The 16,570-nt window shown below is 36.6% G+C and overlaps 1 protein-coding gene across 6 annotated transcripts in view; it reads left to right on the top strand.

Annotated features, from left to right (window-relative positions):
• The window catches only part of ADGRG6 (adhesion G protein-coupled receptor G6), a 105,964-nt gene that overhangs the window by 23,432 nt on the left and 65,962 nt on the right, over positions 1-16,570 (top strand). The gene's annotated exons all lie outside the window — the stretch shown is intronic.

The raw sequence follows: 16,570 nt of genomic DNA, 5'->3' as shown, positions 1-16,570 counted from the left end.
AAGAGGGGATGGGAACTGCCTTCACTGAGAAAAACCTGCAGTCATGACAGCCACAGAAGAGCTGTCTTGCACACCCAAAAGCTTTTTAGACTACAGATGGATCTCCAGCACTCTGTCTCATTTCAGAGTTTGCTGCACAATAAAAAGAGGAAAGAAAATATTGGAGTTCCTGGAAAGCTTGGATGAGGAATTCAGTTGTTATTAAATAAGATTGATTTTTCTTCCCCAAACATATTGTTTTTGTTTAAACTGAAAAGTATATCAATTTTAAAGAAAAGTGACAGGATAAAAATGCTAGATTAAGTGTTTTAATGATGGAGAAAAAAATTTTGCTTTGCAAATTCAAAACAAATTTTTAAGTAATTGTTTTGAATTTCCTTTAATATTTAAAAAAGGTTTTCTAAAGGTTTTGAAAGTGATGACAATGAAAAGGTTTTACACTTATTTACTGTTACTTTGCAGAATATTTTTGAAGGAGATTTCTTAATTTTCCCTTTTTTTTGAAATAAGATTTTCCATCTAGTTTTTCATATGCTACTTATTTTCAGGAGGTTACTTCTTTGCTACATCAAATTAATGTCTGGATCAGCTGACCAGGTATTAGGTTCATATTAGGTATGAATATGAATATTTTAATACCTGCAGGTATTAAAAGGTCTCAACTTTTCCATGCGTGCTAAGGGAGAGCTATACTGAAGCTATCCTGAACCATACTGAAGACTTCCCTGTTGGTTTGCACACACTGACTGCTCAGCAACTTTTGCTGAAAAACTTGCAATGATTGATGCTAGTGCCAGCCACACAGCTACTAAAATAGATTTAATAGATTTCATAAGTACTAGGAGATCTGGAATAGCCTGTCTCTTAAGGAAGTAGATACAATAATTCTTTAACTCTTGGCCAACATCTGTTTTGCAGACTAGACTTCGCACTAGGGTCTACTCAAGTAATTAGAAAAAAAAAAGGAATACTTTCCCTAAGGAGCTCCCTATATTGACTGTTTCTGAATTGAGCTACTAGCTGAAAGTCTTTGATAAAAACCTCTAGAAGAAAGCAAGCACAAAGTCACTAAGTTTTATTGATGAACTCCTGACCAAACTCAGATGAGCTGCCTAAAATTCTGCTACAGGAGTCTACCATAGTTCTGGGCTTAGTCAGTGGCTAGTGTGGAAGAAATAATGCAGTCACAGGACTGTAGCAAGGTGGATTTAGGTCAATAAGAGGGCATGCGGAGTACAACAGCTACTTGATTATGCACATAGGTAGCGTGAAAGGAATTGTTTAATTTTTCTTATCCATAGCAATTAGACACTATGGTCAGGGTGAAATGCAAGACTTCCTTTACTTCCTGTTTACACAAGCGCTATCCTTTTTACTCTGCTTCTTACTGATGATTTTTGGACTCTCTCTCCTTGTTCCTCTGTGCTCTGACAGTCCAGCTAAGTTGTCCCACAGCCATAGTGTTGAACTAATTTCTGCAGAGTTGTTATGAAATGACTCACGACTCATTCTTTTCTTACTTGCATGAGTGAAATATGACCACTAAAAAAGTCTCACTGTGGTATGGCAAGGAATACTTACCAACTTGTTAAGTAGGCTGAGCTGTGTTTAAGCAGGTCTGTAAAGCGGGTTCCAACCTATACAGCATAGTATTAATATGCCTTTTCCTAATTCCTGTCTGTACCATGGCCTGATGGATGTTTCACAGTATCCTTGCTCTCAGGATATAGTATATCATATTAGAAGGAGACACTATTAGGAGAAAGGAAGAGTCAGATACAGCCCTCACTGTTTTTTCACTAGTCTTTGTCCGCTTTTTTCTCATCCACGCTCACGTGGAGTACAATTATATCATCATTTAGCATGGAAAGTGTCATTATGCTATGCCTTACCTTATTTTCAGTAGCTGTAGTTGTTCGATTGTGACTCTGCATTACAGACAAGACTCACCAAACAAGTTAATTCTATGTTTTTAGACCACTTCTCGCCTTTTCTTTTTCTACTTCTACCTCCCAGGTGAGGCCTTGTATTTATGTTTTTCTTTCACTCTGGAAAAGTGCTGTGGTTTGGTTCATTATCTTACAGTTTTTATTACTTGCTGCATTCAGATATTAGAGGGACATAGGGCAATGTTGTTGGAACAATTTTTCAAATTACTTCTTGTTTGTGCAGATTTTCTCTTTCTTGTGTATGCCTGGTAGGGACCACATTGAATAATAATTCAAAACTCAAACTGTGAGGTTTCTTAGTAAGAAGAACTTTTTCTACTCTGTTGCCTGCTGTTTTCTGATCAGATATTATAGTCACTGACAGGTAGTATGCTTTCTGTATGAAATCTTGCCACGCTTCAGGTATTTTAAGCAACTTCTATATTTCTGTTGAACTTAGTGTGTGAAGATAGTAAGGTAGGTTATTTGTTTCTATGACAGAAACTGTACATGACCAGCAGCCAGATCACCCTATCAGGTTCTGTTTTTGTCAGTTACAGTTTTTCATGTTTGAGTCTATAGGGTGTGATCCAAATCCAACTGCAAACCATGAGAGAATTTCTTTTGAGTTTAAACAGTTCTGGATGAAGCCTAAAATTAGATGATCTAGCAAAGGATGATGAAAGGATAAAAGCTTTTAGTTAAGCGTAGAATTTTGAACTGAAATAAAGAGAATTAGATACATTTTATGTATATTTTTTGTTTAATATGTTTAAACATATCTTCTTCTTCAAAGCCTTAAATTTATTACCCTAATAATTTATTACCCTATTTTGAAGTGTTCATCCAGACTTTCGATGAAATATCTAGAATATCTAGGTGGACAACAGTGAACAGAGTTCACACTAACTTTGTTCTTGATCCTATAATAGGCTGAGTATGTGGGAGACTGCCACTGTTCCCACCAGTCTCCTTAGACTGCTTTTAAACACTGCACTGATGTGCTTCAGTAGCCTCTGAAGCGAATTTTCAATGCAGGGAAACAATCACTGAGATAAATCCTAAAAGAGTGGAGTTAAAAGTAATTGATGGGTTCATTTATAAACTCAAGTTTATAGTTTAATAGATTACACAGCATATGTGAAGAAATTGGGAAAAAAACCCCAAACTAAAAAATGACAAGAGAACTCCCAAGAACACTGCTTTATTCTCTTTGTTGTAGGAGGCGAATTAAATACCTTGCTGCTGTACTTAGTGTATTGTGATGGGTCATACTGGTAGCATAATGAAGGGTGTCATAGCAATGGGCATATGCTTTATGTTTTGCTGCTTTTTTATTAATTGTCACACCTGGCAAATTGCTTTTCTATTAATCATTTTATTCCATAACACTTGAGATATTTCTCTCTAGTTCTCCCTCCAAACTTTGTGATTAACTCTGCATAATCATAAACCTGGAGTCATGGGTAAAAATATACTGACTTTTAACTATTTGCTTCTAACTTTTGTTATTGACTGTTACTGTAAAGTAAATCTACATTCAGGAAGCAAAATCCTCTCCCTCTTTAAGAGAAGTATGCTTATACTCTCCACACTGGTATGTTTATGTCTTTGTGCTTGTACCATTGCTTGTTCAAATGCTAGCTCAAAAGTTATAGTATTGTGATCTTTAAGATTTTGCGTATCTGCAGAATCAAAGAAATTGTGATTAAAAACTATATTAAAAGGTAAGTAATGGGAAAGCAGTGGGAATTGTAAGTACTCTTGGAAATTCAGCATCAAATGCTCAATACTAGAGTTTGATTAGTGTCTCTTCCATATTTACTCTTTTTATTAGGCCCATTTTATTTTATATCTCAGTCAGACTTCATCATTGGAAGAGCCAGGACATAGGATCCTGAAGGATTCAATCTCTGTGGGTTTGAGAATTTCAGAAATAGAAAACTTTCAGTCAAACTGGGCTTTGATTCTCAGAGGTGTCCAGATAATCTCTTTAGGTACTCAGTTACTTTCATATAGTTACTAGTTCATATTTCAGGTGCAAAGACAGAAAATACTGATAAATGGACTCCAGCTCTAAATAAGAAGATATCTTTTTCACTGTGGCTTTGAAATAGGCTCTCCTTGAAAAACAGTTGAAATGTAATAACAAATGGTGTTGGAAATGATGTGGAAAAGGAGAGTGCCATGGTCACTGGTATTCTCTGAGGTAGGTTTTGCTAGAAAGATTAGCTGAAAAATTGCGAGGTGAGAATGTTAAGCTTTGAAATCAATTCACATGTTGGCTTGCTTGAACTTCAAAGTTTTGATGAATACAAAACCACTGCAGAGTTTAATATTTCAGGAAAATATTTTAAAAAATAATCTCAGACAGAAGGAATATGGAAGCAACCCAGGACTTAGCTGTCATTAATTGAATAGTTAAGGCAATTAATGCAGTACAGTGTGTTAAAGGTCAAGTAAAGGCACAATACTTGGTTGTAAATGTTAGTGTATAGTCATTATTAAGAGAGAACAGTTTGTTCATTTAGTTTTACAGAAGGATGATGCCATAAAATTCTGTCTCGTACTCACTTCCCGTCTCATTTTAAGGAACACTGTGCACCTGTCATTAGACTTCCTAATCTTTTAAAACCTCCTTAAACTGTGTCTCCAGAGCTAACAAAATACCTTTTCCTGTCTGCTTTATATGTCAATAACAGATTCATGAAAGAGATTTCCTTTGGTTGATTGGCTTGGTTTGGTTTCAGAAATTGCAGAGCGAATCAGTTGTAAAACTCTGCAGTTTCCATTAAGTGGCAAGTGCTTCAGATGTTGTGTCCAAATAATGCTGATGATTGCAGAACCATCACAGAAAATAAAATAAATTCCTTCACATGAAGAAAGTTCTGTTAAGACTAAGAAAGCGTTCTTGTTCTTATAATAAGCTGAATAACTTGCTGATTTGGATTTGTGGAAACAAGAACTTTCCCCAGACAAACAAGAAGTGTATTTTCAGAATTCCTCTTTCAGTGAAGAATTGATTTCTCTTAGTATTTGAGATTGAAGTGGTCCAGTATTGCATAATTAAATACAATACACGTCTTTAATACAGAGATTAGTTTAACATTGTAGCAGACATGTTTAAAAACATCACACCATATTTGTAAAGCTGTTCTTTAAGATGTAAACAAATAATAAAATCAAGACACTAAGCATTTTGGAATCTACCAGAGAGGTTTTAAAGCCAAACTTAGTCAAGCTTATCATAGTTTTCTTGCTTAAAGAGAGAATATTTTCAGTTTTTATGTGGTAAGTGGCCATAGTTAACAAAAAAGGCACAGTTAATCACTTGTTTCTGATTTGATAATTGTAAATTTGTTTTTTTGCTTTCAGTAAAGAAGCAAGATGCAAAAAGAGAAGTGGGGCACATACTGTCGGTACTCAAGGAGTTCGATCAGAATCAAATTCCTAACTTTAAAGTCCATTCATCCACAGAATATCTGTCTTTAGAGAACTGGTAGAAAAAGCTTATAGAGTTGGAAAAAGCAATCGAATGTGTAGGTAGACTTTTTGATTGATTGCAGTGGGAGTTCAGTGTCTAGAGCAGTTGGAGAACTGGATGGAGGTTAGAAAAATAAATCACATAGCCCAGAGTGAGAAAAAATAAAAGGTTCGGGTATAGTCACACAAAGATCAGTCATTTTAAGTTTAGTGAAAGATAAGGAGACACTTCACCGTTTAATACAAGACTTTGCTGTCTGTGTTCATAATGTTTTCTTTTCTCCAGCAAATACACCAACAAACTAGGGGTGGAAATTAGTAATAGAGCAGTTGAAAGAATTAGTGTTTTGAGTTAGGTATGCCATTCCTTACCACATTTACATCTGATAGAAACAATATGATACGAAAGCTAGATGCTGTATCACTGAAATTATTTAAAATTATAATGAATGCCTTGTTTAAGAATATGGACCAAAAAACAGCATTAGAGAGATCAAAGTAGCACTAAGGGTCCAAAATGCACACACTTCCCCCCAACAAGAGGTATCATTCTGCATTAGTCTGCCATATCATGGCATTATTCTGTTATGGCATTATTCTGTTGTCAGCAATGAAAAATATTAAGAAGTAATTTCTGATCTCACTTGTGTAGCTGCACTATTTCTAGCAAGTCTCTAAATGAAGCAGGAAGGGTGAAAACTTGGGCTAGCAAAGAGGCTCTAACACCTTCCAGTCTCCTCACCTCTCAATATTAACAGTGTACAAGAAAATACCTGATATAATTATTCAGGACATCTTTTCACTTTGGTCTGGGCAGAACTGATTGAATAATAAGTGTTGACATTGAATATGTTATTTTCTGTGGAAGGTGAAAGAATGGCTAATTTTCTATGATAGGATAGAACAAAATATTTCTCTTTATAAAAGAAAAACTCTTTATTATTTTGAGATGTTAAAAAAACTCAAATATTTTGACTTACATTGCTCCTTCTTGCAGATCAGCTGAGACAGATATATTGCTAACAGCATCTATTTTTAATGGCTTAATAAAACGATCCAGAAAATACTAAAGTACTGAAATATAAGTAACCCAAATAATACTGCACTAGACAGTTTGAAAACTGGTATAAAGGACAGATAATAAAGTCTTAAAATGTTTTGAATGCCCTATATGAAATCGATTTTGAGTTGGTGTTTCCCAGTATGTCTAGAATGCTTTAGTCTTGTATTATAATAGTAAATTCTAGTGTAAAGTAATTTGGCATAGCTTCTGTATATTGTTAAACGCCAGCAAAATGTAGTTTCATCCTCTGCTGCAAGTGGTCCATGTAATTAATAGCAAATTTTCTGGGATAGCTAAGCAATTCTAAAAAAATTTCTAAACACAAAATATAACCAATTAACACACAAAGCTTGAAGAATATCACTGATAAGAAGTAGTATAACCCCCTCCACCTTGTGTTTTTTAGAGGCCTTTGTGGGAGTTTAAAATTATGCTTATTCAGAATACTGATAGTAGCAGCAGGAAAAGACATTTCAACACTGAAGCCTGGGAAAGTAAACTCTGCAATTGAACTGTCCTCTTACAAGCAATAAAAGATGTTGAAGGCATCATGGGTCAAAAGGAAACTGCTTTGGGTATTGGGTGTGTTGGATTTGTTGGGTAAAGCACCTAGTGAAAAGGCAGTATTTTCTACTTTTACTACACAGAATATTCTGTTACCTAGAAATTTTATTCTAGCAATTTCTTTAGTCTGTGTCCAGTGTGTATGTAGAAGAAATGTATTTCTTGTCTGCATCTGTCTGATTGAGATTTACTAAGAAGCTGACCTGTGCCTAGATGTAATCTTATTTTAACCAATATCCACGTACTTCGGTGGGATCTCAAGTTCTACAACCCACACCTCACTAGAAGATTGTCAGCTGTTTTCCCACTAATTTTTTGAACAGCTTCCCAGACAAGCATGACGCTCATTTGCACGACTGATACCCAAGAATTTATTTAGCCATAATAAGCTCTTCAGCCTGTGCAGCTTGGTGTAGTTGTGTTGAAGCTAACTGTGCTTATCGATTTACTCCAGCTGAGGATGGGATCCTCTTTATAACACTGCAGTGGCAGACCAGCTGGGAGCCAGCAGCCAGAACTTCTTGCCGGAGTAGACAAAACCACGACATTCTTGATGACCATTTCTTTTGTAAAGCTTACCATGATTTGTGATAGAGTATGATATGTAGATCTCAAGATTGAAAACACTGTTACATGCATCAACCTTTCAAAAAACACTTCACCTGTTCCCACCCTATCCCTTCAATAACTTAATTTTCTCTTTACTGATATGCACGTTAGCTTATGTGCTTATTGTATTCACCTATATATAGTTACTAGTTAATACTTTTTCAACCAGCATATCTAAACTGAACTGCCAATACCTCTCTTTGTCCCAAACTTCTGTTACTTTGTGGAAAAAAAATCCGACTCAGGCCAAAATCAGCAAGTCAATTCTGTTATTTTTATAAGATTATCACAGGAATGCCAATGAAAATATTCTTAAGTTACAATGGGTGTAACACAGGATTTTCACATTACCCCCTCCCTCTGGGGGAAATCCATAACTTTGTCTACAGTGTGAACTCTACTCATATGGGTCAGGGCAGATTTACCTAGTCAGTGTGTTTGTTTCCACTTCCATTTTCATTGGCACAAAACCAAACAACTAAGGGGAAACAGGCAGTGCAGGGCCCCCACCCTGGCTCTGAGTGTATTTTCTTCTATTGTAGCTGGTTCCCTTAATTTCCCAGATCAATCAAAACCTGCTGGAGTCACTGCTGTGATAAAGCTGGTTGCGGTCAGGGGATAGGATATCTGTGCTAGAGTGATGAAGAGGGATGAGAGCTTTTTTAGGGCTTTAATAAAAGAAATAAATACCTACCAAATTCTAGCACAAAATGGGGCCTGGGTGCAGTATAGAATATCTGGAAGCACAATGAATGTCTAATGGTCTCTATATTGTGCTAGCATCCCACTCTGAGAAGAGCATCAGCTCTTACCTTTCCAGGACTATCATAAAGGTTTGGAGATCCAGTGTGTAACAAGTGCTGAAAATGTCAATACTTAGGTAACTCCTTTGAGTTTGAGGGCTGGATAGGATGCTTGAGAAGTCAAGAGGTCAGTTCCTGAAATGTCCTGTCCAAAGTCTCAACAGCCTGAATACAAATGGTACACGCTCAATCAGTGTAAAATTCCAGTCCATCTGTTTCCCTTACAAAAAGGACTAATAATCAAGCCATGGTTTCTATATTTATTTATGAGAAAATAAATAACAAAATCTCTTTTGGTGTAGGACCGTATCATACAGTTGTGTCAAGAGGAAGTGCAGACCAGCTTCTGCTATCTTGGTTTTAGTGAAAAGCTTGCTGCTGGGTTTAGTGGTAGGTGGCGACTGCCTGTGTTCTCGGTAAATGCTTCCCGAGTCAGTAATTTACTATTCTCACTTCTGCTCTTCTAATCTTAACCTGATTTCAAAATTAAGCTTTGCTCTTCCTGATTTTTTTTTGGTACATTATTGCTGTTACTGACCTCACATGTATCCTGAAAGATAATTTTGATTATCATGTTAGAAACAGGATGTAATACCACCTGTTTCTCCCAGATTTCATTATAATGTTGGAACATCAAAACTAGCGACAACTGCTCTGTTTGCTGCTACATAAGATACACAAGACAGAGCCTTGTCTCTGCCTCACATGACTTCTTCCCGTTCTCCACACCTGCAATGGCCAATTCTACTCCAGTAAATGAGATATGCCCAGGGCTATTCTCTGCCTCAGAGGCCAGCTCATGCTGTGCCTCAGGTGCACACATTATAAAACTAGGGTAGCTGTATCCAGGCTGCATGTTGGGAATGGCCTCAAACCTGTGCTGGCTGCTCAGCTGTACCCAGGAAGGGTTTGTAGAAGAGCTGTCTGGACTGGCCTAAGTAGTGCCAGAGCCTTGTTCTACAGCCATATGGGCATTTGAGTTCCAGAGACTGGGAGTGTGTCCACAAGCAAGGTGGAACTATTAATACTGTTCCTGATCAGTTGGTTAAGATTAATTTCAGACATAAGTCAGAAAGTTTACAATTCCTTACAGTTATTTTACAATTCCTTATCAATTATTTTATATCTGGAGGGATTCAGAGGTCCTATTAGACACTTGGAAAAATGTCTGTTCACTTTCTGCATTTTACATTCCCTGCTTTGGTACTTTTCAGGTCTGAGTTCCATGGGGTTACAGTGTTACATAAGAGAAAATATTGTCTTTTATCAGTTTTCAATTTGCCACATACAATTTCATTAATTGCTTTGTTCTTGTCCTACAAAAGAGAGAAAATAATCAGTTCTAATTACATGTGATGACAAATTTAATTTGTTAATTAACTGATAAGTAATAAGGGCTAGAGCAACAGGAAGCAGGAATAATAAGTTATTTCATAGACAACAGTTACACTTTCATATAAGTCTCTCTATTAGCCTGTGAGGAGATTTTTTTTTTCCTACCATTTCATTATTCTTAGGTGCACCAACTGGTTCAGCCATTTAAAGCATATGTTGCAGGACATAATGCGTCAGCAAGAGATGATGTGAGGCAAGCTGATAGGACTGGCCAAGGCATAGTACTCCCTTTGTCTCCTGGATTCAGTGGCCAAATCCCAATTGTTGAATTATTTTGTGAGAGCACAGTCTTGTCTTTCATTGAATTATAAAAGACTCTGCCAGGGTTATGTGCTATTTCCAGTCAGGAATATGGAGGCTTTAAATTCTTGCTGGGTACAAGAAGTACTATGAAGATGATGCAATGGGAATGATGCAGAATGAGAGTCTGGACTGAGTTTTTAATAGCGCTTAAAATAGTGTTTTCTTACCAATCAACAAAAAAAGTCACATTTGCAAATAAGGAATAACACAGATGCAAAAGATTCTTCCTAATTACAACTTTATTGTACTTATGCTGTGCAAAATATGTTTGATTATGTGTTGCAGGAGAATAATGTAAAGTTTTACTCATATAAAGCTTATAAAATTTTATTTTATAAATTATGCTGGTTGTATTACTGATGAGTCTACGCAGGTGATTTCACAGAGAAACTTGTAATGTTTATCCGGTTAGGAATTCTACATATTAAACTTTGCATTTCCTGGTCTTGAGGTGGAAAGTAATTTGGAAAGGAAATTTAAAGTCCGGAAGGAACTATTTCATTACAGTTTGGTATAAAAGATCAACCTCTGTCTCCCCCCAAATTCAATCAGCATTATTTATTCACATGGTTACCAGCTTTCCATACTCATCGTATGTGTGTTTGAGAGTGGATCTCACTCCCTGAATGGATGTTTGCCTATGTTGGTCCAGTTTTTACTTTTTTCATTAAAAAGAAAATAAAATGATCAGAAGTAGATAGGATGGCACAGTCTTTTTCCCTGCTCGGATCCATGCAGTGCCTCCCCTGTGGTTTTCAGAGGGCAACAGTTACGGAGTCATGTCCTCCGTTTGGCCTTGAGGGGGCTGCAAGGCTGAAGACAGGGCTGTAAAGCTTCAAGTACAGGACTCAAAGGCACCATTGTGCAGGAGAGGACTTAAAACAGTTGCTGAATTTTAAGTCTATGCTTAAATTCAAATCGTATCTGTGAGATTTTAGGGTTTGCTCAAAACTTTTGTGAATTTAGAGCTGTGCACACCTAGTAGAAAGGCTGAAGTAGAAGTTGTGCCATGTGATGATTACAAATCAGGGGACACAGCTAGGCTTCCAAACAGTAGACCTCAGCCCTGTAACATTGTTTGTGTAGGGACAAACTTTTGTACACATCAGGATGAGAGTTTTACTTTACTTCTATTTATTGCAGAGATAATCCTTTATTTTATTTTTTAAATCTGGATGTTTAAATAGAATTAGAATTGTCTGTTTGCTTTGAGGATTACAATACATGCTAACATTAAATTATGTATGTATATGGTAATTTTTATCAGCGTACTGTAGCATAATATTTTTGGGAGCTTAAACAGCTTCTACAATTGGGATAGCAAATATAGAAGCAAAAGTAAACCTGTCACATCTCCTCATTTACACTTTCTCAGACTGAACTCAAAAAGTGCACAGAGAGCAGAGTACATGGTTTGGTCTGCAGAGGCTCCAGAAGAGTGCTAGGCTTCATATTGTGCATGAAAATTGTCTAAGTCATATCTCATAACTAACTTACGAGTGAGTAAGCAGAACAGAGCATTACTTTATGTTCAGAGTGAATGATGGGACATTTCTTTGCAAATAATATGCTCACACTTTGAATATAGATATTTTTGTAGATCTACAGATCCCCTTTACATCAAAATGATTTTTAAAGTGAAGATAAGCTACTGTGGAAGCCTTGCCATGTGATAGCTGTTCTGAGTTTGGTGTTTGTGTCTTTTTGGAATAACACGGGTTTGTTTGTTCTGTAGCCATTCCAGGCCACCCACATCTTGGTGGTTTGGCCCTTCCTCTTGCTTGTCTGCAGGTGTGCCCGTTCTGACCTCATTCACCCATCTATTTGCAGTCATAAATACATCTAACCTAATGTTTGGCCATATTTGTGTTATGATATCCTTGAAATAGAAAAAAACCCCTGACAATTAATTGCTTATTCAAAGCAAATTTTTTTTCCACCTAATGTTCATCAAAATAGATTTTTTTTTTTCATGCTGTTGCAGCAAATGATTGTAAAGCTTTTCTATTTTGGCCATCACCGCACACTTAAAAGTGTCTCTGTCATGTCACCTGGCTGTGTTTCTCTCCTACTTAATTCAAATCACCATCACAAAAAAAGTGCTGCCTTTTCAAATGCATGTAAAGTGCTTAAAAGGTCTCCCACATCAACATGAAAGCAAATTATAGTTAATTCTTTACTGCTTTTTATGCCTAAAGTGCTGGGTACTCTAGGTAATATTTTCTGTGGTTTAGGATTGGCCTAATTCTGTCAGGCAGGGGAGATTTTGTTGTCCACTTTAATATGACTAGAGTTAGCATGAAATGTTTTGGGTTTTTTTTCTGAAAATTCAGTTCCAGAGCAACATAGATTTATTTTAGGATATTTTCATATGAAAATTTTATCATCTACAGAGAGAAGTAAATTTAATTTTCATGCCAAAATGAAATCCAGCAGCATTCTGTTTTATGAAGGAACCTTTTAAAGTATTAAAAAAAAATACCAGTAGTGTTAATTCAACCCACGCAGGCTATCATTGGTGTCCTGTGCCACTGCCTACACATATGTAGTCATTTACGCTTCTGTCAGGTGGAAAATGCTGCATCCCACAGCTGGAAAAAGAAAGACCCAATGCAAGGTGTCAATTAGTTTGAAAACAAACTGGATAATGCACAATTTGCAAATGCAGACTTTTTTCCCCAGAGACGCTGTTTTCTTTTGATCCTAACCTTCACAAAATTTAGGTCTTTAGGGCTGAAATAGACAGTGTCCCAAGCTGGATCGCTTTTGTGCTCTTCTGAAAATTCTCAGCCAAACGAAACTTGTTGTCCATCACTTCTCCAAGCTTGGATAAGTGCAGAAATGAAAGCAGGTGGAGAGGTAGAAGTCAAAACTCATGCCTGATAAAGAAGTGCAGAGCATAATAGGGTAAAAGATAGGTTTGGGGGAAAAGGATGATAATGGAAAGAAGTAGAGAAATGTGGGAAGCTACAGGAAAATATGACACAGATTTTGGAGGCAAGTACTGGAATGTGTTCGTCATTTAAGAAGAAATTTTAAAAAAAGAGAAGTATGAACAAATGTGATAAGGTTATATAAAGAATGTTTCCTTCCCAAATCTGCAGTTAAGTATTGTAACTCTGTGTCTGATTGTTGCTTCAGCTGCCCACAACTGGCTTATGAAAGTTGCTTTCAAATTGTGCATTTCAATGCTTACATGTGTCTTCATGAGTTCCAGTGGTGGAATTGTGTGCTAGGACTCTATAAAGAGTCCTATAAAGAGACAAAATCAGTAGACAGAACAAGATGGTCAATTAATTTTTTTCTACAGGGTATGAAGTTTGCGTGTACGCATCTGTTGGTATGGTGCAATCTTTAATGCATCACATACTGTTTCACTTAGCCCCTTAGTTTTAGGGCAGTCTTCAGATGATTCAGAATAGTATAAGATACTTCCCCCTTTATAGAAACTAAAAGGTATATATGTAAAATTGGCAGGAGACTCATAGAAGAGAGGGGAATGTTTTCATGGTTAGGAACGTCGGCAACAACGAGAATGGGATTGTATTCCTGCCTTCACTGACAAGTTCCTATCAAAGATAGCCAAATTGCTGTAACCAAAATTTTCCATTGGCCATTAAATACTCATTTTTTTATTTTCTGCAGCGGGCCAGATTGGCAGAGTGCTCTCCCAGCTGCAGTTTCAAGTCATTGATAGTGTGCTTTGGACATATAAAACCCTGTACAAATACCAAGTAGTTAAGAAAAATCAAGTCTCATTTCTTCTTTGAGGAACCCAAAATCTGTGGAAAGTTTTGCCATTTTTGTCCCATTATCTCCATGCCATTTCCACTATAGTTAATTCCCCTTCTGAAGTCAATTAACATTTGTGAATTGCTTTGATAACTTTGGTGAAAGCTCTAGGGTACTCCAGAAGAATTTATTCATTTCCCTTTTTAGCATAGTGTTGAAGTGTCACACTAAAAGCTTAATTATTCTTTTATTATAGGAAGTATGAGTATGATGCAGGGAAAAGAAAGTGTAACTTTGAGTTTATAAAATGTTGAAATTAAGTGCTTGATTTCACTATCTAAAGAAGTGCTCATTTTGGTTTGGGAAAGAATATGGGGGGGGGGGGGAAGAGAAAGGCATTGTATAAATATATTTGTATAAAATATATTTAGAGAGTGAATTTCCTGTGGTCTAAAGTGGTAAAAATTACAGGTCAGCAGATTCTGCTTATGTGGAGTTCCTGACCAGGAATATCATACCTAAATTTGTTTGCATAAAAATCAATAAATATCTTGGATTGCTTGTGGAAATATTTGTGGTGTGTATTGCAACAAGTATTCAGTCTCCGTAGTTCAGAACTGCTCTGGGCCAATGGGATTGCAAAATATCTGTCAGCTTTGGCTGACAGCCTAAGGTTGCCACACCAGTTTTTCTCTTTAATGAGTAAAATAGGTGATGTTTATAGAAAAATAACTGTCTCATGAGAAGCTGTGCAAAAAGTTCCATTCAAAACCATTCTGTTTATATATAGTTTTGTTGTTTGTTTTCTTTTCTTTTTACTTACTACTGTGGACATTTGCATGAAAACAGGATATTTCTCCTTCAAATTGCAGTCATGGACAGAATAGCTACTATGCCAAAATGGAGCCAACCCACTTCAAAAAAAGTAAACTATTTTGCTTACCAAATCTGTTTCTTCTGTGTATGCAAAGTTTTGAGCACTTATTTTCCTACCTAAATTTAGGGGCTGGTTTTTCTGATGTAAAACCAACAAAACTGTATGGATGTAATAAAATGAGAATACGTTACTGCGAAAATTAAATTATTAAAAAAAAATACCAGAAACAACATTTATGTTTTAATATTTGCAGTGACAGCAGGGATAAAAGTATTTTTTCTTATGTGTGCTGACTTTTTTTTTACGCAGCCTCAAAACAATGATACATACTCAAGGGAGAGATGAATAGAAAAGATGAGTCCTGTTTTGACTGTTGACAATCAATAGAATTAATAAAGACAAGGAACATCAGTATTTTTTCTGATGGACAAATTTGACTTTTCCAGTCTCAGGTTGAATGCAATATTCTACTAATTAAGGAACAACAGTTTTACTGACAAGTAGCATATTTTATGTGGTTCAGCAATGTTTTATAATGCCTTAAAATTACATTAGAACGAATGAGTGTACATTAACACCCATGTTCCTATTTGTATTTACATCACTTAACAGATTAGTCCCTGACTCCAAGTCCATCTGAGTGCTCAGGGAAAGCTCTCAACTGCCCATGACTGTGTCATTTGTTTCTCTGGCAGGAATGAGTAGGAGAGGGAGTGAGGCATGCTGCCAAATTCTCAGCCCCTGTGAGCTCTCATCCTAGCAATAAGGAAGGCAGGAGCTTGAATCAGTGAGCCTTCCAGTGGGAGGCAGATCCAGCCAGAACTGTCTTACAGCTGCTCTGCCCTGTAAAGGCTCACTAGCCCTGGACTAGCAGACTGCCTGCAGTGGCTTGTGGCATAGAGCATGCTTTTCCTGTCCTCCTTTCAATCTAGGGTGGTTCTCTAAAAGCTATACCTATCTGTGCAAAATCTATGATGACAATTAAGCCATCGTCTGTTTGTACAACTGCAGGATTTAGAGTCACCATACCAATAAGTAAATATTCCCTCTCTGGTTAATAAATGGAACACCAGGGTTGCAGTGCAGGTTAGAATAGTCCTCTAACTGTAAAGATTTGCAGAGAAAATCAGCATGGATAGGCTTCTCTTTATACTACACAGATCAAGTTTTCCAATGCCAGGAGCACTACTTCTTCCCAAAGCTACCTGCAAATATTTCAGACAATCCATTTTTCTCATTTAAACAAAGAAGGATCCCATTGAGCTTTTCTAATGTAACCAGCCTGCATTTGGCTCTGAGAGCCCAAATAACAAACAGTCTCTTTACCTCTTTGCAGTCATATGATTTGTGTTTTGCAAATAAAAAATTATAAAAAGTGTAACAATTCTACCTGCGGATGTAAACTGCTTTTTTTGACATGTCGCTTTACAGGGTCAGGGTCCATTTGCTTAGGCCAAACAGCATTTAAATGTGACTGAAAAATATCAGATCCCAGGTAGTGGTAAGAAACATCAAGGGCTCTTTGCAGAAGTAAGTTGCATTTATTGCTATTTTATAGGTGCTTCATATGTAGTTTGCACTTCACAAACTTTTTTAGTTTTTTTTAGTTTGGGCAGCTAATAATGCGTATTCACACTGTCCTATTTTTTCCGTACTTGTAGTACTTGACTCAGAATTGTGGCTTGATGGAATATTAGCAAAGTAATTCAGCATAAATGTGACAAATACTTTCTTAGGTTATCTGTTGGTGATATTCAGTTCCCACCTAGTTTATTCAGTAATGCTTTGACAAATTGTTACAGATTTTAGCAGC

The sequence above is a fragment of the Pseudopipra pipra genome, chromosome 3 (genome assembly GCF_036250125.1).
Source record: "Pseudopipra pipra isolate bDixPip1 chromosome 3, bDixPip1.hap1, whole genome shotgun sequence".
NCBI classification, from domain to species: Eukaryota; Metazoa; Chordata; class Aves; order Passeriformes; family Pipridae; genus Pseudopipra; species Pseudopipra pipra.
Note: the sequence above shows the minus strand (reverse complement) of the source record. Positions and strands in the feature narration are given on the sequence as shown.